Source organism: Pongo pygmaeus, chromosome 9, assembly GCF_028885625.2.
Source record: "Pongo pygmaeus isolate AG05252 chromosome 9, NHGRI_mPonPyg2-v2.0_pri, whole genome shotgun sequence".
Lineage (NCBI taxonomy): Eukaryota > Metazoa > Chordata > Mammalia > Primates > Hominidae > Pongo > Pongo pygmaeus.
This window is the reverse complement of record NC_072382.2, coordinates 87,991,760-88,016,573: the sequence shown is the minus strand read 5'-3', so window position 1 is coordinate 88,016,573 and position 24,814 is coordinate 87,991,760. Positions and strand designations below refer to the sequence as shown.

At 41.7% G+C, this 24,814-nt stretch overlaps 1 long non-coding RNA gene across 1 annotated transcript in view; it reads left to right on the top strand.

The window, feature by feature from the left end:
• LOC134740270 (uncharacterized) overlaps positions 1-24,448 on the top strand; it is a 50,023-nt gene extending 25,575 nt beyond the window's left edge. The window contains exons 3-4 of the long non-coding RNA XR_010127608.1: positions 16,274-16,402; positions 23,121-24,448. This is a non-coding gene — a long non-coding RNA (uncharacterized LOC134740270). The remainder of the gene's footprint in view (positions 1-16,273; positions 16,403-23,120) is intronic.
• Positions 24,449-24,814: the final 366 nt, after the last annotated feature.

Here is a 24,814-nt window from a genome sequence, read left to right as displayed (position 1 = left end):
GTAACAAAAGACAGAGTCCCTACAACATATCACTCACAATGTCCAAGACATAATCCAAAATTATTATAAAGAACCAGGGAAACATGACTCATATTTAAGAGAAAGGGCTAACAGAGACAAGCTCTGAGATGAACCATATGTTGGAATTAGTTGGCAAGAATTTTTAAGTAGTTATTATAACTGTGGTTAAGGACATGAGACTAGACTTCTAATGAATTAACAAATAGGAAATTACATTAGAGAAATAGAAATTAAAAAAAGAACCAAATGGAATTGAATCATATACAAAAAATGCAATATGAGAAATAAAAAATTCCCTGATTGAACTTCACAGTAAATTGTAGATGACAGAAGAAAGGGTTAGTGAACTTGAAGAGTGGTCAGTAGAAATCACTGACTTGCAGAACAGAGAGAAGAAAAATTGGAAAAAAAAATGAACAGAGCCTCAGGGAAAGTGGGCCAATATCAAAGGCCGAATGTGCAATTTGAGTCCCAAAGACTAGAAGCTAGAAAATGGGGCAGAAGACATTTTTGAAGAAATTATATCTAAAAGCTTTCCAAATTTAATGAAATGCATATGTTCTCAGATTTAAGAAGTTTAATCAATCTCCAACAGGGTAAGTACAAAGATAACCATCACATAATTCAGTAGTAAACAACGGTAACAACAATGACAACAAAGCCTATGGTTATGTCTATAATCTTTTGGTGCAAAACCTTCTTGTCTTATCTTTTTCTGCTTATCACCACCCTCTTTCTTATTTTCACCAATCTGCAGATGCATATACAAAAACATTTTAAAATCCACTTTTTGGCCAGGTGCAATGGCTCATGCCTGTAATCCCAACACTTTGAGAGGCCGACGTGGGAGGAATGCTTGAGCCAGGAGTTCAAGACCAGTCTGGGCAACATAGGGAAACCCTGTGTCTGCAAAAATAAAAAAATTAGCTGGGCATGGTGGCACGTGATTGTAGTCTGAGCTACTGACCACTGAGCTACTGAAGTGGGAGGATTGCTTGGACCTAGGAGGTTGAGGCTGCAGTGAGCTGAGATCATGCCACTGCACTCCAGCCTGGGTAACAGAGCAAGACCCTGTCACACTCACACACCTCACACACACACACACTCCACTTCATTTCTAATCATAGTGTATAGATGCAAGCAGTATTCTTGGTTCTATGACAATGCTTTTAAAACTACAAAAACAAATTTGAAAGTGATGTGATGTGAAAAAGAATGAAATCATGTTATAGCCACATGGATGCAGCTGGTGGCTATTATCCTAAGTGAAATAACTCAGAAACAAAATCTGATACTGCATGTTCTCACTTATAAGTGGAAGCTAATCAATGGGTACACATGCACATAAAGATGGAAATATTAGATACTGGAGACTCCAAAAGGGAGGAGGATGGAAGGAGGCCAGGGTTGAAAAACTACCTGTTGGAAGTTTTGGGGTACTATGTTCACTATTTGGGTGATGTGTTCACTTGAAGCCCAAACACCAGCATTATGCAATATACTCATGTAACAAACCTGCACATGTACCCCATGTATTTGTAATAATAAAAAGTAAATTAAAGTATTTCTATATAAAAATAATTTAAAAAGAAAGTGATGTGGTGGAAAGGGATAGGATTCCTTATAAGCTAACTGTATATAAAATACTCTCCTGCTCTTTTTTATTTATAATTCAATCATTCCCTAATTAATTTATTCATCTAATCATGAAACCTATTTAGTCACCTACTTGGGGGCAGGTACTGAGGACATGATGACAAATAAGGAAATCTTTACCCTCTAGAACTCATCATGTAATGATCCATATTGGTCACTTTGAGATTCTGGTACTTCTAAAAATAACTTATTATTTTTACTTCTTATTATGAAAATCATACATGGGACATTTAGAAGATATAGGAGAGCAAAGGTAAGAGAATTCACTGTGAATTAATTATTCATTGAGCACCTATTTTGTGCCATTGACTATCCTTATTGCTGGGAGCACAGCGTTTGAAAAAAAACAAAAACCTTTCTCCCACTCTAATAGATGAGTCACATAAGGGGAAAACAAACAAATGTATCATCTATTAGAGTGGGAGAACTTGTTTTTGTAGTTTTAAAAGTATTGTCATAGAACCAACAATATTGCTTGCATCTATACACCATGATTAGAGAGGAAGTGGAGAGTGTGTGTGTGTAAGAGAGAGAGAATATTTAGAATGCCAAAAGCAGGCACTTCAAGGAAGGCTTTTTTTATTACAAAAAAATTAGCTCGTTCTACATACTTTAGAAATTACTTTGAGTAGCAAATGTTAAGGATATAAATACTTTGCACATATATGCCTTGTTTATAGTTAACCATATGTTATTTTTTACCTGCAAAATACTAAAACATATTCTACCTACGTGCAATCTAAGTTTTGTGGCAGAGTCTTTTTACGGGGCCCAAACAATTCTTGACCAATTTTTAAAACCCTGAAATGGCTCACTGTTTTGAGGTTATTTTGATAGAGTATGAATTCACTTCTTTGTCATTTGGAGAAGGTGCACAGTATTATTATGAACAGAGAAGAGCTGTATGAAAACTGATCTTCCACCATCTATCATCTCCTTTTAGTCTAATGAGATACTGACATTATCTCCTGATGAAATATTGTTCTATAAAACCTTACCCCATCATATGATTTCTGCAGATCTTACAGGAGTAATCTGAGCTCAAGCGATATTAATTACTGTTTCATTTGTCCATTTGTCTGTGTATAATCATGTATTTTAATGATCTTCTATTTTCTATGGTTTGTGTAGACTTGGAGACTAATTCAAAAGAGTTGAAGTTTTTTGGACATGTTTAGTTGAATGTGCAGTTCTCTTTTGAAGAATCCTGTCTCCAAATCCTGTTTTGAAAAGAGTGTTGATGAGTAGCACAGCACCTGGCATATTGTGAGTGTGCAATAAAATCATGCCTTTTCAGCAGACCTTAACTAAAGAGTTAATTTTATTTCTTTAAATCCACCTTTCAAACGACTCTCATTCTGCTTTGTCAGTGGTTGATGAGGGTAAAGGCACTTGAGGATGCACAACCCACAGGACAGGGAGCAAGCAAGCCTTTCTCAGTGCGGAGAGCTAGGATAAACTTTTGCTCAGAAAGGGGTACATTAATGACAAAGGATCACAGCATTATGGGAGGATACTACACACCTGTTCTTCAGGGAGTACTCTGGACATCCCTGTTCCTTCCCCACCTGGCAGGTGTCTTTTCAGGTGCTCCCAACCACACTACCCTGAATTCCCATATCTGGGTTGCCCTCTATGCCAGCCTCTCCTCTTAGCCTTGAATTTAGCTTTGTTGCTTGAGGCAAGTCACTTCCCTCTCTGGGTATGTTTCTTCTTCTGAAAATGGAGGGGGTTGAACTAGATGAGAGCCAGGTGGCTTCAACTGATGTGCGGTGGCCCTCTGCCCTGCTTACTTTCATCTCCACGACTCCAAGGTGGCTCACAAACACGAATCCTCAGCCCCTTGGACTGGGTTCAGGGGAGTGCTATCAGGAATTCATGGGAGAGACAGGAATGTTTTCAGAAACCTCAGCCTGTCCTCTTTTTACTGAAATAGGGGCCCTTGTTGATGGTAGTCACTGTCCATGCTGTTTAGCCTAAGGAAGGTAACAGTGGGTGGGCCACCTCAGGCCATATGGAGGAAGGCCTGGCACAGAAACACAAGGCCAGGCAGGCTGTGGCTAGCCTGAATTTAGCTGTAGCCTCAGAATCAGGGGACTTGGGCTTGACAGCTGACATTACATGGTGCACAATTCTGGTTAAGTCACTTAACTCAAATCTTATCTCCTCAACTGTAGATTGCTTGAAGACCAAATTAAGGAGCTCCTTCAACAAATACATTAAAAAAAAAAAGATAATATAAGCCATAAGGCACATACAAATCACTTGGGAATCTTGATAAAATGCAAATATTGGTTTGGTAGATCTGGAGTGGGGCTAAAAATTCTGCATTTCTAACAAGCTCCAGGGAGAACCTGGCTGATATTGCTGCTGCTTGAGTGGGCCACACTCTGATGAACAAGGATAGAAACCATTAAAATAGTTGAAAATGAAAATAACAATGAATTATATAAACCCCAACCCCTTCACACCAGTTTCACGTCTGATATTTTTCAGTTAACATTACCTAATAAACATTTTCCATGTTTCTACAGATTATATGGACCACAAAGTTTCTGTAATTATTATTATTGAGTAGCTACACAGTATCCCACAGTGTTGAACTAGCATCATTTATCCAGTTGCTTCCCTCACACTGGACCAGTGAGTCCCAGGAAGTAGCTGCAAGGAAGCAGTGTGTTTCTGGGACAGCCCAAGGACATTTCTTATTTCCTCCTGTTCCTCCCTAAGATCAATCTGTAGGAGTAAACTGGCTCAAGACTGTGAACACCTTCATGAACTCCTGTGACTTTGGACTTGTTTTCCAAAAGGCCAAAATTATAGATAGGTACATATTTTCATTATTAAAAATATGTGTTTCCTTGTACACTGTTGGTGAGAATGCAAAATGGTGAAGCTGCTATGGAAAACAGTATGGAGTTTCCTTAAAAAATTAAAAATAGAATTACCATGTGATCCAGTAATCCCACTTCTGGGTATTTATTAAAAAGAATTGAAATCAGGATCTTGCACTCCCATGTTCATTGCAGCATTATTCACAATAGCTGACATGTGGAAACAACCTAAATGTCTGTAGATAAAGAAAATGTGTCATATACATACAATGGGATATTTTTCAGCCTTAAAAAGGAAGGAAATCCTGCCATATGCAACAACATGAATTAATCTTGAGGACATTATGCTAAGTGACATAAGCCAGTCACAGGACAACTACTGCATGATTCCCACTGACGAGGAATCTGAGATAGTTAAACTTGTAGGAGCAGAGAGTAGATGGTGGTTGCCACGCACTGCGGGGAGGAAAAAATAGAGTTGCTATTCAACTGGGTATAAAGTTTCAGTTATGCAGCTGAATAAGTTCTAGAGAACTGCTCTACAACATTGTACTTACAGTTAAAAATACAGCACTGAGCCCTTGAAAATTTGTTAAGGCCAGCGTGGTGGCTCAGACCTGAAATCCCAGCATTTTGGGAGGTTAAGGCAGGCGGATCCCTTCAGCCCAGGAGCTTGAGACCAGCCTGGGCAACATAGAGGGACTCTGTCTCTACGAAAAATACAAAAATTATCTGGGCATGGTAGTGTACACCTGTAGTCTCAGCTACTCGGGAGGCTAAGATGGGAGGACTGCTAGAGCCCAAGAGGCTGCAGGGAGCCATGATGGCACAGTGTGCTCTAGCCTGGGTGACAGAGTGGTACCCTGTCTCAAAAAAAACAAAAAATTGTTAAGAGGATAGATCTCATGTTAAGTGCTCTTACCACAATTTTAAAAAAGTTCCCTATAGAAAAGTATTTTTTAAATGACAATTTCCCTAACACCACTGCTAACATTTTGATTGAAAAAAAAAATCATTAATTTGTTCAATAAACATTTATTATACACTTAGAAGTGCCAGGTTCAGTGTTATGCATGAGGATGCTGCAGCGAACAGTTTTTCTTTCTAGGCATAAGTACAACATTATCCATCAGTCAATCTATATAACAAAAAGTATATACAATACAAAAATATACATGTATGTTTATATACTACAAGATGTTTTTATTCATGTTTTATGCGAATAGCAAGACCAAAAAAATCATTAATTGGGCCCAGTTTAGGCCAGCAATGGTATTCTGTCCCCTGGATGTACACAAATAAAAACGATGCAGCCCATTCCTTTTAGGCATCTTAAAGTATACCAAAGTTTGTAAAAGCCAGGTAGGCACGCGACAGAGAATGAGCTCCCTGACATCAGCCGGAATCTATTACTGGGTACAGTGGATGGAAACCTTGCCCTGCTACTTACTGCTCATTGCTTTTCAGGCACTGTTTAATTTCTCGGTGCCTTAATTTATATAGAGATACAAATGCCATCTCTGGTTGTGGCTGAGAAGAATGAATGAAATAAGGTACCTAAAATGTTCACAGGGCCTAGCATATGGCAAGCGCTCCCTAAATACACATTGCTTTTGTTGTCATTAGTGCTAGTGATAGAGGACCTTGGGTTTGGGCCTCATTGTGCCACTAACCAGCAGTGTTATTTTGGGCAGCAGTGCTGTCCCTGGATCTCAGCTCTCCCTCTGGGAAATGCAGGGCATGGAGGAAAGTGGTTAGTTCAGCGTTTGGAGATTCGTGGCAAACTATCGGACACAACTCCTTGAAATCTTCCGGAGTTGGCGAGGCACTGCGGGGCTGATTACAGGGGTGGGCAACCTCGTGGTCCCAGCTACAACCTCGCCGAGCCAGCTTCTAGCCCCTAAGGTGCCTCGGGGTGGCGCAGGGGCGGGCAGCTGGGCGCAGACGAGTACCAGGCGGAGGGCGCAGCCTCAGGGGGATCCTGGGCGAAGAGCTGAGGGTGGCGCTGGTGGGGGCCTTTGAGAGGCCGCAGCCGAGCCCATGGCTTAGGGCTTCGATGAAAACAATAGCTGCGAGGTTTGATTTCCTCGCACAAGGGTGGAGGAAGGCCCGGGAACCCTTCCCCTTCCAATCCCGGTGTGGCCTTCTGACTGGCAGATAATATTAGAGGTATTAGCTTTCCTCTTGCCCCCGCCCCCCGGCCCCGCCAGGCCCTGGCCCTTCCCTGCAAGGCAACAGTGCACCTGAGAAATCCCAGTGGTGCCTTGTTCTCTCTACAAAGGCAATGAATTCTCAGCACAATTTGGCTTGGAGTAGGCTCTCAAGATAATTGTTGAATGAATGAGTGAATGAATGTCATCAGTGGGGATGGGCCGAGGGCACCAGCAAGATCAGGAGATCTCATCTTTCATCCTCACCTTCCTTGTTCACTCCATTTATTCACATCTGTACAGAATTTTCACCGTTGTGTTGGTCACAGCGGGTTGGTGCAAAGGGATCATGTTTTCAGGTAAGAGCAGCATTGCATAGTGAGCAGAAACCCCAGCTGAGTGGGACTTCTCTGAGTTCTGGGTCCACACCTTGGGGTCTCAGACATCTATTCCTGCCTTCTATTAAGCTTGACAGCAAACTCAACAGATGTAAATGCTGTCACTTTCTGGAAAAGTGTGAAGGAATTTGTTAAAGAAAACCTTAAAGAAAGGGAGGCAGACATTGCGAGGTTTTTTATGCCTTTCAGGGTAGCTTCAGGACTTCTGGGTGGTTTAATATGCTTCAACTCAGCATATGACCTAATGATTCATTTCTTATAAGTTGAATCTGAAAGGAGTGAGGTTTTTAGCTGGGGTTTTATTTTGTGTCTGCTTGTGGCAGCAAATAACAGATTCATATATGACTCTCCACCTCCTGAAGAGGCTAGAGCAAGAGTATCAATGATGTACCTGTAGGAAGAGCACCATACATTTGAATGGTGCATTATCACTGTCCTGGGCTTTCACATGCTTTATCATGCTTCAAACCCATAGCCCTGTGGAATAGCCAGAAAGAGATTATTATTCAATTTTCCAGCATTGTTACTTCCGTTATTGAATAGCCACTATGCGCTGAATATTAGAGGTACAAAGAAAAGTAAGGCCTATCTCTGCCTTTAGCGCAGAGTCTAGTGAAAAAGAAAGATATCCACATGGATCATTTCGGTATGACATGTTACCTGATAGGGTAGATCAAGCCCAACATCTGTTTTTGAAAATAAATGGTTTTTTTTTTGTTTTGTTCTTGTTTTGTTGTTGTTTTGAAACAGGGTCTAACTCTGTCCCCCAGACTGAAGTACAGTGGTATAACCATAGCTCACTGCAGCCTCTAACACTCAGGCTCAAAGGATCTTCCCATCTCAGCCTCCCGAGTCGTTGGGACTACAGGTATGCACCACCAGGCCCTGCTAATTAAAACTTTTTTTTTTTTTGGTGGAAATGGATCTCAATATGTTGCTCAGGCTAGTCTTAAACTTTTGGCCTCAAGTGATCCTCCTACCTCAGCCTCCCAAGATGCTGGGATTACAGGCATGAGCCACTATGTCTGGCCCAATGGTTAAGTTTTACTGGGACACAGCTATACTCATTTATTTATATGTTGTCCACGGACACTTTTGTGCTACAATGGCAGAGTTTAGTATAATAGTTGTGACAGAGGCTATCTGGCCTACAGAGCCTAAAATATTGACTATTGAACATCTACAGAAAAAGTTTGCTAGCCCATGGAATAGAGGAATAATGCTCAGGTGGGTGGGCATTTAGAGTTGGGGTACATAGCACCACCTGGGAGTTGAGAAAGGCTTCCTGGGAAAGGCATTGCTTGAGCTAGGAGCTGAAGGGTAAGACTTGTGGGAGTTAGAAGGATAAGATGGGTACTCCAGGCAAAGGAAAGCCAAGGGACTAAACTGCTAGAACCACAAGCAGTTTATGATTACTAGGATACAATATGCAAGATGGGGATGGAAGCAGATGAGGAAATCAGTCTTGACTTGGGTGATTTGCTGGAGGTGATGTGTCTAGGTGGGGCAGGACTAAAATCCAGGTTTTCTAACTGGCAGTCCTATGTGCTTATCACAACAGCAAGGACAGCAAATACACAGCACCCATGTTGTCATTCCTTCAACCTGGGTCCACAGTGGCCAGTGCTGATTGAGCACAGAACTCTTTCCTGAAGCTTTATTTGTGCTCCAGGTGACTGTAGAGTGAGTGTGCATGTTCAGACCTATATGCTATCCCTGATTTACCTCATTCCAGCCATAGTGAGAAGGTTTTAGATTTATTTTTCTCTGAAGCTATTAGAAAAAGCCTTCAGAAGCAAAAGCTACCAGTTTGAACAGCCCCATTTCAGCACATTCTAAATTATTGCTTACCCTGCCTATGCCAGTTCATACACCAGATGGTTTATACACTTCATCTCTCTTAATCCTCACTTCAAGGTCATGAGGGAAGTAAAATAAATAAGTCACTTACCCAGGGGTCTGGAAGTAAGCATTTTAATTGTTCAAAAAGATTTTAAAAGATTATATATAGTCCCGGCGTGGTGGCGCACGTCTGTAATCCCAGCACTTTGGGAGGCTGAGGCAGGTGGATCATGAGGTCAGGAGATCAAGACCATCCTGGCTAACACGGTGAAACCCCAACTCTACTAAAAATACAAAAAAATTAGCCCGGCATGGTGGTGGGCGCCTGTAGTCCCAGCTACTCAGGAGGCTGAGGCAGGAGAATGGCGTGAACCCAGGAGGTGGAGGTTGCAGTGAGCCGAGATCACACCACTGCACTCGAGCCTGGGCAACAGAGCAAGACTCCATCTCAAAAAAAAAAAAAAAGATTGTATGTTAAAAATTATAATACTTAAGGAACAACTTGGTGTTGTGGTACTGTATAGGGCTGGGTTGTAAATGACCAGTGGGCATGCCAGAGGCTCAGCCCATACATCGCCAGTGGGGTATGAACCATTATGCATGATTGCAGTGACCTTGTGACCTGCAGCTTGTAAAACAGAAGCTGGGATGATTACTGTTTGTTTATATTTTGTTGGATATCATATTTTTTATACCTTTTAACTGTGATTGTGGAAATTGACATTAGACATCAATCCCTAATCCATGTAGTAGGTAAGAACATACAGATAAACAAAGGGCAGTGGGGAGGGGAAAGAAAAAAGGTTGGATGGAAGGAAAGAAGGAAAAAATATATCCAGAAGATGCAAGACCTGGATCAAATGGTAGCAGGAAAAGTTCTTTTGAAGATATCTAAATGTTGGAAATATCATTCATCCAGGACAGGTGAGGTCCGGGACATTCCAGTGAGCAATTTCCCTCTGTGCTGTTATTTTTCATATTTTGTAAAGAAGAACACTAAGGCTTGAAGAGGTTAGATAGCTTGCCCATGCTACTTAGCGGTAGACTCAGAATTTCCACACTGGCCTTCCAGACTCCATAATCCAAGATCTTAACTACGATTATATTCATCTTTGATCCTTGGGAAGAAGGGAAGATATTTTCAATTCAGGCTTGAAAACATAAAGTAGCTGAATGAAGCAGTGTGGAATTAGCAGAGAGCAGAAAAATTAAGCACCAATCTGTGTCTTGATGTCATGTTGTTTAAATCTTGCTTTGGATTTTTTTTTAACTGTCTTTCTAGAAAAGACATAGGTAGTAGCATCATGTACACTAATCTTTTCTCCTCAGTTATCCACATCTGGAAGTAGTTTGACAGCTAGATGTATGATATCATGCCTGTTAGCTGTTATCTGGTGGCAGCTCACCAATTATCCAATTTCTAGGGCATCTCTCTTTAAAATCTGTTTCAGAAGGCTTGGGCTGACAGAAAGCCGGGTACACCTGAAGTGGCTGAAGCTTGAGTGAGGACCCTTATCTAGGTCATCCAAAGATAAGAATGAGATAAGCTGAGTAACAGGTCTTAAGAAAGAAAAAAATTAAGTACCAGTGCCCAGTCTAAGGAGAGAGAAGACTCCAGCTGGGAGATATTGCCAAAGGTCAGAAGACGTGCTGAGTCTAAATAGAGCGGTAGAAATTGGGAGCAAATAGATAAGGTTTTAGGGGAGGGGTTGTAGAGAATGTCCCTATGGGTTCTGAGCACAGGTGGGTCAGTTTATAAGTACATAGTCTTCCTAAATGAATATTCCAAAGGTCAACTTTATTTCATTGAAAGAAAACTCCAGAAATTGCTTAGACACACTCCCATCTATCCATCATCTATGTAGACATTCAGTAGACACGAATTGACAATCTACTCTGTGCTCAGCACCATTCTAGGCTCCAGGTAAGCAAAGATGAGCAACACCCAGTTTCTACCTTGAAGGATCACCCATGCCTGGTTCAGTAGAGACAGAGACATGAGTTTCCTTTTTATCTATTTTCCCCCAGAAGTACCCTGGTTTTCATAAATGACCATGGCTTGACATGCTATACCATTACGATAATAATGTATAATTAGTGGAAAACTGAAGGAATGACTGGAAATTGCCTTTAGTTATGGGAACAGCTGGGCTTCTCAGGATAACACTGGAAAATACTGCACTATGTGAGCAAGGTCTGTAGGGTCCAGGTTTCTCTGGAGGTACAGCTACTTCCCTTCCAAATGCCAGCTTTAAATTCTGACATTTTGGCATTTATGTGAATGACTGTATGACTATATATGTAGGTGATCGGCCCTCTCAAGAGACTTTGAATTAGAGGCTTCCTGGTTTTGATAAATGCACCTTCTTTCCCTCAAAGTCCTTTATAACTTTTTAGACCAGTGACCTCCCTTTTTAGCATTTCCTTGGCTAGAAGGAGAAGACAGTCAGCCTACCATTTTGACTGTAATTCAATTCGGTTTCAGGCACTTTTAATAATTTGGTATTCTGTTGTGAGATGAGGTATACAGGCCACCTCTACTCTTTCAGTTCCGACAGCAGGAATAGAAAAGATGGTAGTTTTGTTCAAGCCAGCCACTCATTTATTCTCTAAACATTTATCATGCACTCTGCTGGGACAAGAGCTGTGTTTGGTTCTTGGTATATGATGTACATAAAATAGGTGCATATTGGTCAATGTCCCCATGAGGTTTACTCTCCATCAGGTGTAGGGTGTCAGACATTTGGCAAATAACCTCACAAATAACAAGTGTTAATAAGGAAAAGACTAGGCTGTTATGAATGCACAATAGTGGTGGACCTAATTTGGATTGGGAGACAGGGAAGACCTCTTTAAGAAAGAGACGATAGGCCGGGTATGGTGGCTCATGCCTGTAATCCCAGCACTCTGGGAGGCTGAGGTGGGTGGACCACCTGAGGTCAGGAGTTCGAGACCAGCCTGGCCAACATGGTGAAACCCCATCTCTACTAAAAGTACAAAAGTGCTAGGCGTGGTGGTGGGTGCCTGTAGTCGTAGCTACTTGGGAGGTTGAGGCAGGAGAATCGCTTGAACCTGGGAGGCAGAGGTTGCAGTGAGCTAAGATCGCCTCACTGCACTCCAGCCTGGGTGATAAGAGTGAAACTCTGTCTCTTAAAAAAAAAAAAAAGAGAGAGAGAGACAATAATGCTGAAATTTGAAGGAGTGGGCACTAGCCAGGCAGAGTCTGAGAAAGATTCCAGGGAGAGGGAGCAGCATATGTGTAGACTCTAAGCTGAAAAGAAGAGGCTGCTGCCTATACACTGTCAGAGGCAAACACAGGTGTGCCATAGTCATAGTGGGGAAGAGTGGCACAAAATGAGCATGGTGAGGTGGCTCAGAGCCAGACCATGTAGGGTCCTGTAGCACCTGGTAAAGAGTGTGGATTTCATTTTGGGTACAGTGGGAAGTCATAGGCAGGTGGCAAGCAGAAAAGCAGTATGTCTGCTTACATTACAAAATATCTGTGAATTCTGTGTGCAGAATGGATCAGATATGCATTTAAGAAAAACAGTATGCAGCCTGAGTCATCAAATGCATATTGCAAGGTGGGCACAGAGCCTGAGCGTATGGGCACATGCAAGCCACTTCCTCCTCCTGCCTCCCCAAATGTCCTGCCTGGGAGGCAGAATGCAGTTTACAGAACTTGAAACCAAGTACAAAGTGTCTACAATTACAGGAGAGGAAAGCATTGAGGAGGAAATAATAAATCAAGTATTAAAGATCTCAACAACTTAGAGAACAAGATACCAGTCTTAAGTGAAAAGAACACATTTGGCATTAAGTATCTCAGGAAACATGTCCTTCGGGTCCATTGACTCGGAAACACCTCTATTTTCAAAGAGGCATTTAGTCAGCTCCTTCCCTCATCTAACTCAATTTCCTATTTCCCTCCATCATAGACCATGCATTCTTTGGTTATCGGATTTGCCTTTGGATTTTTTTTTTTTCAAGACAACTAAAAATATCTTTTAAAAATCTAGCCTTTTCAGTGTCACTTGTCACTTATGTGTTTCTCTTCCCAATTTACTTCACGGCTGAGGCCTCCCTTGGGGTAGTATTTTTTTTTTTTTTTAAGAAATGGGGTCTTGCGGCCAGACTTGGTGGCTCATGCCTGTAATCCCAGCACTTTGGGAGGCCGAGGCAGGTGGATCACGAGGTCAGGAGATCGAGACCATCCTGGTTAACATGGTGAAACCCCGTCTCTACTGAAAAATAGAAAAAAATTAGCCAGTCGTGGTGGCGGGTGCCTATAGTCCCAGCGACTCGGGAGGCTGAGGCAAGAGAATGGTGTGAACCTGGGAGGCAGAGCTTGTAGTGAGCCAAGATCGTGCCACTGCATGCCAGCCTGGGCGACAGAGCAAGACTCCGTCTCAAAAAAAAAAGAAAGAAACGGGGTCTCACTTTGTTGCCCAGGCTGGAGTACAGTAGCATGATCTCAGCTCACTGCCACCTCGACCTCCCAGTCTCAGGTGATCCTCCCGCCTCAGCCTTCCAAGTAGCTGGGACTACAGGTGCGAGCTGCCATACCTGGCTAATTTTTGTATGTTTTGTAGAGATGGGGTTTTGCCATGTTGCCCAGGCTGGTCTCAAACTCCTTAGCTTATGCAATCTGCCCCCTTCAGCCTCCCAAAGTTCTGGTATTACAGGTGTGAGAAGCCATGCCTGGCTGGGGTAGTATTCTTTTCTTGACTTGTTAAGAGTTAGCTTGATTCTCCCCTACCAGTGCACCATGAGTGGGGTGTGGGGTTGGGGAAGGGATCAGCACAGGAATGCATGCTGGCCAGGCCAGGGTTTGTTGAAGCAGGTGGGGTTTGAAGGTTGTGGGACAAATACTTCCCAACTTTACCCTAAGAACATGGTGGCAGGTCAGCTGAGACTTGCACATACACTTTGTCTGCTGGGTGTGCCTGGAAGTAGAGTGATGTCCTGGAACCTGCATGACCTAGTGCTCAAAATACCTGGGCTTGGTTTCTGATTACTACCTAGTCCAGTAACTCTGTGCCACAAATAAATTAACATAGATGAGTGCCCATGACTACCAGACAATATATATAAGTGCTTCTGGGCACCCAGAGAGGTGTGCCTTGTTTTCTCCATGTAGAGGCCAGGAAATGAAGGTTCAGAGAAGTGATATGCACACCGCATGCAATTCCCTCTGCCTGGAAAGCCTCTGCTCACCCCATCCCCCTCTGCCGATGGAGTCAGTTTCTTTGTGTGGTCTCAGCTCATTTATCACATCTTCAGTGTGACACATATTTTATTCACAAGACATATGCCCCAAGGACAGGGACCCATTAAGGAACAACAGCAGAGAACTGTAGCTCTGAAAGGTGCTCTGCTTCATTTGTCCTTTCCCCAGACAATGAGGAAAGGGACAAATAGCTATGGTCATGACGGAATTCTCAAAGAAACTGCTTCCTTATTGACTACATTCAATAGAAAATGAGTCCTTGGCATTCTGATCCTCAACAAAAAATATCGATATTAATATTTAGCATCCTTATATATCAAATAGACTCTAATAGGTTATGGGAGCTTTCCGAAACACTTTTTATACTATATTTCTTGAAGGAAATAAATAAGCTATAATAATTCACTTGTCCTATCTGGTTCAGTTTTGGGGGCCTTCTTCACTATGATTGTTTTTAAAATCCATGGAAATAGAGGTGAAAACCCTTCTCCTCCTCACTGCACTATTGACATTATAAACATTGACCTAGATTATAACCATTAGGTTCTCATCAAAATGAAATATCTGCCCTGGGGTTTAAATTCCTAAACTTACTGTGTAAGAGGAGCCTCCAATTAAAGACTTCTAATAAGAAAATCAGAGATTTGGTGTTAAAACATCCTCAAGTAATCTGCGGGGAATGTTACTTTTAAATTTATAGCACTTACTAGCATCTGATTTGAAGTAGAGTCTAGATATATCTATCTTCTCCAAGGAGAGCTCCTTGAGGACAAGGAATTTGCCTCTTTCATGTTATTTGGCACAGTTTTTAGCCCATAAGAGGCTCTCAGTAAACACTGGGTAAACAGAAATAAGAAAAAGGAGATGCTGAGCACAAAGAGCAAGGTAAAGCCATTCTGCTCTTTTTCTTCTTTGAAGATGATGATGGCGAGAGTTACCATAAACTGGCCAGCAACCAAAGCCCAGGGTAGGAGGATCACTTGAGGCCAGGAGTTTGAAACTAGCCTGGGCAACAGCAAGACCCAGTATTTATAACAAACAAACAAAAAAAAACTAGCCAGGGGTGCACACTTATAATTCTAGCCACTCAGGAGGCTGAGGCAGGAGGATTACTTGAGCCCAGGAATTTGAGGCTGCAGTGAGATATGATTGTGCCACTGCACTCCAACCTGAGTGACAGAGCAAGACTTTGTATCTCAAATAAGTAAATAAATAAAGAGTTACTATAGACTGAGTTGTTTACTGTGTGCCAGGCACTGTGTCAAGTACTTTATGTTGGCCAGGCATGGTGGCTCACTCCTATAATTCCAGCACGTTGAGAGTAGGCCAAGTTGGGAGGATTGCTTGAGGCCAGGAGTTTCAGACCAGCCTGGGAAATATAGTGAGACCCTGTCTCTATCTAAGCAATTTAAAATAAAAAAAGCACTTTATGTGCAACAGTCCTTTTAACTCTTTAATTCTATAAGGAATCCATTTTTCCTTTAAGTAGATGAGGGCCCAGGGCCATTAACTAAAGTATCCAAGGTTACCTGACTTAGAGGTGATTTTCCAAGATCTCAATTCAGGTCTCTCTGCATATATTTAAACATTGCATTGCCTTTCCAAATGAACCAATATTTATTAGCCATTTTATGCAAATAATTGGGCAAAGTATTAAAAAAATCATTTCTTACGTTCTTATTTCAGCTGGTTTGCAAAGCAGCCCTGCTGGGGCTTGTATAGGGTAAATGATGGGCTGAAGTTAAAGGTATACATATGTATAAGATGTATAGGATGGCGTTTTGTTAACCCTGGAAAGTTAAAGAGAATTAGAAGTTTTCAATGTAACAATTCCAGGCAGGAAATTGTTAGCATGTTATGAGGAATTTCCCTTCCTCTGAGCCACTGGGCTTTTACCAAGGCTTCAGGGTAGATGCTGCATTAGTGGAAGATGAATTTGATCCAAGAAGACATCTTCTCAATCCTTGTGTAAGATTAGTCCGAGTAGGAATCACTTGGTAACAATTTGAAATGGAGTTTGTTAGAAAAACAGAAAAACATAGCTTTGTCTGGGTTGAGCCCAGAAATGGGTGACAGATGTTAATGATGAGTGACTGAACAGATGTTTGGGGGAGAATTACAAAAAGGGTTTCTATCATGCAGGATCTAAACCTTAACCTTCCTGGCTGATGCTGAAAGGAGAGCTTGTATGAAACACGTTCTTACAAAACTATTTGGTGGATCATGACAAAGACGAATGACTGGGTACTATAATTTAAAATGGAAAATAAGGTAAATGGGAGTCCTTGTTTATGTGCATGTGTATATGTGTGTGTGTGTGTGTGTGTTTTACAAAGGTCAATGCTGTATTAAAAAATTGGAAAGTTGAATAAGTCATTCCATTCTGCTTCCCTATTTTTCCACCACTCCCCTCCAAACTGGTAGGAATGAGCAGTATTTGATACTGTACCTTAAGGCTCAACAAATTATTAAAATACTATCACATATATACATCCTGAAATATCTGCCCTGTAATTACATTTGGAAAAGAAAATTTCCTGCACAAACTTAATTGGTAGTTTTAGTTGGGGTCTCTGAGACTTACTTCAAGTTTTAAGGAGTTTAAAAAGATCCCCATTTCAAAATAAGAGACAAAGGCAGATTTTAAAAGTTGTACAGCTACTGCCATAAGCCTGTTCCCACTGTGAAGTGGGTACACTTCACAGAAAGATGAACAGTTAGTTGTGTTATACAAATTATATACTTCCTGATAATTTGACTGAAGTTTTGGATGGACTGATCAGATGCATCTGTTAATTCATCTTCATATCTGGCCATAATTGACATGAATTTGACTTACCTTCTGCTAATTATAGCTGTAACTACACAATAGTACCAAACATCTGGTTAAAAAAGATTACTATTGTTCACTCCTGTAGTCCCAGCACTTTGGGAGGCCAAAGTAGGCCGATCACTTGAGCCCAGGAGTTGGAGAGCAGCCTGGGCAACCTGGTGAAACCCCATCTCTATAAAAAATATAAACATTAGCTGGGCATGGTAGTATGTGCTGGTGGTCCCAGCTACTCAGGAGGCTGAGGTGGGAGGATCACTTGAGCCCAAGAGGTCAAGGCTACAGTGAGCCAAGATCACACCACTGTACTCCAGCCTGGGTAAGAGTGAGACCCTATCTCAAAAAAAAAAAAAGGATAAAGGATACATACAGTAAAAAATCCAGATATTCTCAGTTTAGTATTCTAATATTAATGAATGCCATTGAATTTATGATAGACATTGTGTATACAATAGGCTCATATGTCATCATAACCTTGCAGGGTGGATTTATTATCCTTATTTAGTGAATGTAAAAGCAGAAGCCCAGAGAAGTTAAGTGACTCACAGAAGTTCACAGAAGTGAACTGACAGAAGTCAGTGAGTAGCAGGATCAGGATTTGTACCTTGGTCTGTGGTATTCAAAATTTGTCTCACTTTCTAATATACCAGACTGTCCTGGGTAGAATAGATGTTTAATTATTTGATTAAATCCTTATATTTGATTAAATCTTTATATGTTACTGTATATCAAAATGGAATACGACTTAAAAGCCAGAACTCTCAAACTCATGATCTGAAGTCTCACTGTAATGCCATCAAAGAAAGAGTACTGGTAACTCTCTGTGTTATTGAAAGGGGAGGAAAAATACTAGATCCTTTCTTTGGCTTTGTCCTGAAGAGAGCTTAATAGAGAGGAAGGTAATAACTGAATAAAATGTCAGCTTTGGTCAGGGCAGTGAACTAGAATCTATGAGCATTAAAAACATAAATGAGATACCTTAGAGCCTACAGAAGAGATAAGACCTATACACAAATAGTGATGAGGAAGAAGGGCATACATCAAGGGACATGTGAGTTTAGGGGAGAAAGAGATTTTAGCTATGGTGATTAGGTGAGGCTGCATAGAGGGGATGGCATCTGCACTGTGAGCTTTGAAGTTAAAGACAACGACCAGTAAAGGTTAGTCCTTTCTTCAGCTTGATTTTCCCTTCCTGTTCCTACTACCTCTCCTTCCCTACATTGCCAGACATGAAAGTGTCACCCTAGAAATGGAGAAGCAATAAGACGGAAGGCACTGGTCCCTTGACACTGGGAACTGCCACGGGAGTTCTAGAATACTTACTCTCATGTGATTATATAACAGAGTGCCAGGAAAAATTGCAAAGGGTTTTGAAATGGGCAACAAAAAGATTCTTGGGTGTCCTGAGTAGCTTACCCAGCCAGGTTACCTCTACCATTCATTGTCTTTGAACTATTTTACAACTCTGTAAGTTGTAGAGAACTGCTAGCAGGGCAAAGATGATTTCTCCTCCGTATGCAAACAAATTCTGGCTGGGCACAGTGGCTCATGCCTGTAATCTCAGCACTTTGGGAGGCCAAGGCGGGCAGATCACTTGAGGTCAGGAGTTTGAGACCAGCTTGGACAACATGGTGAAACCTCGTCTCAAAAATACAAAAATTAGCCAGGCATGGTGGCGCATGTCTGTAATCCCAGCTACTTGGGAGGCTGAGGCAGGAGAATTGCTTGAATCTGGGAGGCGGAGGTTGCAGTGAGCCAAGATTGTGCCACTGCACTCCAGCCTGGGCGACAGAGTGAGATTCCATCTCAAAAGCAAAAATAAACAAACAAAAACGGAAGACAAATTCTGTCCAGTGAATTGATGCCCCCCTTTACTCCCTCTCTATTTCTGCCCCTTGGAAAAAGCCAGTTTTACATCTATTTGTAAATTCACTTCAGTATACCTGATTGACCTCTATAAGTGGGGTACTTTAAATTCTCCTTTGAGCTGGTAGTAATATCTTACTGGTTCCTTCATTAGTTAATGGGTTAAAATCTTTGACATGTATTCATTTTATATTTGTATTAGAGTAAAGAATTTACCTTTATTTAATTTTTTTTTTAAACAAGAAGAATATACTTCTATTTAAGCCACTGCTATTTTGGGCACAAAATACAGAATGCGTGTATATATCTACATCTATCCATCTATTTCTATCTACCTATCTATAATGATCACATCTCTGTGCTAAGTAGACAGCTCCTGCCATCCTACCTTAATTATTTCCATGAGGACCAGCATTGACTCTTAATCACCAAATCCAAAGATTTTTTTTCTCAGTCATCATTCATCCTTAATGAGAGACATAGTAGAACAATGTTTCTCCCAATCATGACTCACAACCAATAAGTGGGTCGGAGATCAGTTTAGTGGTTTACAGCCAGCATTAATAGGATTTATCACAGTGCATAACACACAGTAAGTATAATTTGTGAAGCTTTGGATTCAGATACTTTTATGTATTAGTTTACTAGGGCTGCCATAACACATTACCACAAACTGGGTGGCTTAGGACATTAGAAGTTTATTCTCTCATACTTCTGGAGGCCAGAAGTCTGAAATCAAGGTATGGCAGGACTAAGCTCTCTTTGAAAGCTCTAGGGGAGAATGCTTTCCAGACTCTTCTAACTTCTAGTGACTCCTGGCATTCCCTGGCTGGTGTTAGCATAACTGCAATCTCTGTTTTCATCTTCACAGCATCTTCTCTCTGTGCCTTTTTCTGTCTCTTATAGGGACACAGCCATTGGATTTAGGCCCCATTCTAACCCAGTGTGATCTTATCTTGATCTTTACCTAAATTTTGTCTGCAAAGACCCTATTTCCAGATAAGGCCACATTCCAAGGGTCAGTGTAGACATAAATTTTGGGGGACAATATTCAACCCACTACATATATATGTAAATTCTTGATCACGATGTGAATTGTTTTCCTTATTATGAGAAGAGGTCTCAAAACTTTCAGACATAGGACTAGAAGACCCCTAGTAACTTTTTCACTCTGATTCCAGGAAGCATTTAACAAAGCTGGCTACATTTCCCTTTTTGGCAATAATAATATTAATAATTAATAAGTATAAAACTTATCCAAGTAATTTTACATGCAACAAGTAATTCAATCTTATAAAGACTTAGGAGGTGGGTTTTAATATGTCAATTTTAAAGATTATCACACAGCTAGAGAACTAAGCAGCCAGGATTCAATTCCAAACCCATGGTTTTCCATCACATCATGTTTATTTGGAACTTCATCTCCCTTTGCTTCCATATCGCTGCATTGATCTGGTGTATCTGACTTGGCTGCATTTTCTGGCCTCTATTTTCTTCTTTCCATCTCCTAATATTGTCATTCCATCAACTCTCAGCCATGGCCAGTTCCTGCCCAATCTCATTCAATTCTTCACTTTCTACTTACAGGGATGGAGAAGACTTAATCCTATCTGGAAGGAGCCAGTGCACAGCAAAGATGGCAGAGAGAGAAAAGAGAGGGAGTGACGATAAAGTAAGGCTCCAGAGAGAGGACCAACTGTCCCAGAGGAGGAATTCTCTTTCGGAAAGAGATAGATACCTTTTCCTGTGAGACATTTGGTCATTTTAACAAGGCAAATAGTGATAGCAGCAGAACAAGGAAGCTCCTGTCCTATTAGTTGGCTTTGGGTCCCCCAGTTTCTGGTTATGAGGCTTGATGTGAAAGCCCAGGTCTTGTCTCTTGGACAAGGTGCTCCATTTTACAGATCAAGTTTACAGATCAGCACAGGAAAATAGGATGTTGTATCAGTCTGTTTTCACACAGCTATAAAGAACTGCTTGAGACTAGGTAATTTATAAAGGAAAGAGGTTTAATTAACTCACAGTTTGGCATGGCTGGGGAGGCCTCAGGAAACTTCCAGTCATGGTGGAAGGCAAAAGGGAAGCGCACCTTTTTCACAAGGCAGCAGGAAGGAGAATGAACGCAGGAGGAACTACCAAACACTTAGAAAACCATCAGATCTCGTGAGAACTCACTCACTATCACAAGAACAGCATGGGGGAAACTGCCCCCATGATTCAATTACCTCCACCTGGTCCCTTGACACGTGGGGATTATGGGGTTTACAATTCAAGATGAGATTTTGGATGGGGACACAGGCAAACCATATCAGATGTAGTGCGAAATGTTTGGTTGCTTAGTTTAGGAAATGTGGGAAAGCACACAAAAAGAAAAGGAGAAACAAAAATCTAACACCCAAAAGACTTTCTCTTTGTCACCTCATTACCTGAGCTAATGACTCCCCAAAACTCAGAGAACACATCAGGAATCCAGGACAGCTGTTCTCCTCAGCCTGGAGGAGCTTTCAACAGGCACAGTAGGTGGACAATTACACCCTGGTACCTTTCCCAGATGATTTATGGAATAACCTGTGGCAAATAAGGAAGACACAAGCTTCAACAAATTATTTCTTTAAGTCAGGACCTTTAAACAAGAAAGCATTGTTGAGGGGGCAATAAAACCATCAGAACGTGGCTCTGGCTTCTCTCCATCTTATTAGGCTTGAGGTAATTATCCAGGTAATTTAGGGAAAATAAACTGCCATTGCCTGAATTATTCAGATAATTACCTCGCTGTTCTGCTTCAGTCCAGTGGTGGAGGGCCGGCTGTAAATGTCTCACAGGCTCAGTCTGATTACAGAAAACAGGCTTGGCAATTGAGGAGCTGGGGATGGAACAGTGGAAGGAGTTGAGCTCAAATAATTAGGTGTTTTAGACCAAGCCCTGGAACATACTACCTGCTTACTCCTGGTTAGCCACTTTATCTCACCAAACCAAAAGGCATTTTGAAGACGGCCAACTATAAATTACTAACTGGTTGTTGTTCTGAACCCTGATTAACCTTAATAGGGAGAGCACCAGGTTCAAGAGGCTGAAGAAGAGACCCAGAGTCAGCAAAGGAGATAAGGGGTTTTATTAAGGGCTTACACACAGAAGAGAAAGTCCAGTGGTGGTGGGCTGGACAACATAACCACATGGCCCAGTGGCATTGGGCTGAGCAGGAAACTGCAACCACTTGCAAACAGCATGCAGTTTATATAGCATTTTCACTTAACACCTTCCCCTAATGACCTCCACCTGGCAACCTTCATTTAACCCAAACTTAGGGCCTCAATCCCATATACAGCCTGTGTTTCACTTCCATAGGTCAGGCCAGGGGCTCAGATGTTCTTCATAAACAAGGAATAATTTCTGCATTGGTCACTCCCGAATTCCCTAGTTTGGAACACACATTCAGATGTGTCTGCCATACAGGGTCATTCTAAGGGTATGCTTAAGTTATTGCTATCAGGTGCATTTACCCTACACGGATACAATATAAGCAATTATTATTAATCATATTTTTTCACTGGTGTTATGAACAGCTAATGTAAACTTTTGTTCTGGCATAAAGATGGATAGAAATTTTATGCTTTATGCTGAGGTATGAGATTCCAGGGCAATGCTTCTTAATGTTAGCTGCGCATTAGACTCAACTGGGGAACTTTTTTTTTTTTTTGGAGATGGAATCTCGCTCTGTTGTCCAGGCTGGAGTGCAGTGGCATGATCTCAGCTCACTGCAATGTCCACCTCCCAGGTTCAAAGGATTCTCATGCCTCGGCCTCTGAGTAGCTGGGATTACAGGTGTGCGCCACCACACCTGGCTAATTTTTTTTGTATTTTTAGTAGAGATGGAGTTTCACCGTGTTGGCCAGGCTGGTCTTGAACTCCTGACCTCAAGTGATCTGCCTGCCTCTGCTTCCCAAAGTGCTGGGACTCAGGCGTGAGCCACCACACCTGGCCTCAATTGGGGAACTTTTAAAAAATAGAGGATTTCCAGGCCCCATGCCAGATCAGTTAAATTTGAATCTCTAGGATCGAGCTCCTGACATTGGTATTTTTAACAAGCTCTCCAGATGATTCTAACAGGCAGAATTACTGCACATCAGAGAAAGAAGGGAAGGGAGATTTCTGTTATTGAATGGTCATATCCAGGATTTGACATTTCTGATGGATAAGTCTCAGAGTGACAGGTGAAGCTGAATGTTCAGCCTCTTCCCCCAGAGTTCTAGGCACAAGGGATCTGTGATGGTTTGAATGTTTATGTCCCTCCAGAATTCATGTTGAACCATAATCCACAGTGCAACAGTATCAAGAGGTGTGGCCTTTAGGAGCTGATTAGGCCATGAAGGCTCTGCCTCATGGATGGGATCAGCACCCTTATAAAAGGACTTGACGGAGTGCATTCAGCCCCTTTTTTGCTCTTTCCGTTCCTTCCACCTTGTGGGAACATAGCACGCCCTCTGGCAGATGCAGCAACACAGCACCATTTTGGATGCAGAGACCACATCCTTGCAAGACACCAAACCTGCTAGTGCCTTGATTTTGGACTTCCAGCCTCCAGAACTATAAGAAATATATTCCTGTTCTTTATAAATGACCCAGTCTCAGGTATTTTGTTACTGCCATAGGAACAGACTAAGACAGGGCCCAAATTGCCCCATCTCTGGATTTCAGAGGTCCCTGATCTGAATGGCAGAAGAGGAGTTTGCTGTGCCTATCTGCTGAACTGTACACCACTCCTGTACAAAAAGGCCATGAGGCTCTGGCAGTGCCTTCTCTACATACCAGGTTTGTTTGAGTAACCAAAGGACTCATCAAAGGCTGCTTAACCACTGCTAGTTGTTAGCAGAGATGGGCAGAAAGAATCATTTTCACTTCCTTGTAATTTCCTAAAACTGCCCCTCCCAAGGATTAGGAACAGGCACATTCCCACCATGAGTGACCAGGGCTCTATAAGGTGCATTTGTGCATCACATCAACACTCATTAAAAACAATGAGACAGTAACTGCAAAAAGACATTACTTCACCCCAGCAGCAAGTTCCCAGGGGCAAACTTGCCATCTGCTAGGCAGCACTAGGAACCAGAAAACTTTTGAAGCAATTCAGTTGGATCCTCCAGCTTTGAAGCATCTGGTTGGTAACTGTGCTATCAGCATGAAGTTACCTTCTCAGTTTCAAACACTGCAGTGTTGGAACCTGAAGATAGAATTCCTGTGGTCTAGACACAAATGCCTGCTACTAGGATTTACAGATGGGGCTCTCCTGTAAGTCTTAGGAGACGTGGCTCAGAAATGATCATGCAATCTCTCAACAATTTCTCAGGAATGACCAACAATCTTTCAGAATACAGCAAAACATCTGTTTCTTACGTGTAACTCCACCGAACACAGGCTGCCTTCCCCATACACGTTTTTCTGGCGGGGATTATATGACATGTGAATTCAAAGGACCATTTCTTTTGCCCCATAACAAGCCTTTCAGAGGGTGAAGTGCTTGGATTTAGAGTGATTCTCCTAGAGGATTTACCCCCAGTTGTTGAAATATGGCAAATACCAAGTGTCCACGATTTATTATAAGACAATAAAGTGATTGTTCCTTATGGAGTACTCCCTACACTCTGGAGAAAAGCAAACAATAGCATGTGTTCTTTCTTCCTCTTAGAAAATAGTCTAGTCTTTTAAAATTCCCCTTGACTGTATAGAGGTTTGTTATCTTTCAAGGTCCTGTTCAAATGTTGCCTCCCCTGTAAAGCCTTCTAGGGTCTTCCTGAGCAGAATTAACCATGCGTTATGTGGCAGCTTAGGTTTTTTGTTTTTTTTTTTTTTTAAAAAAAACAACTTGACGCTCGGTAACATTGTGTGTGTGTGTTTTTGTTTTTGTTTTTTTTGAGACGGAGTTTCACTCTTGTTACCCAGGCTGGAGTGCAATGGCGCAATCTTGGCTCACTGTAATCTCCACCTCCCGG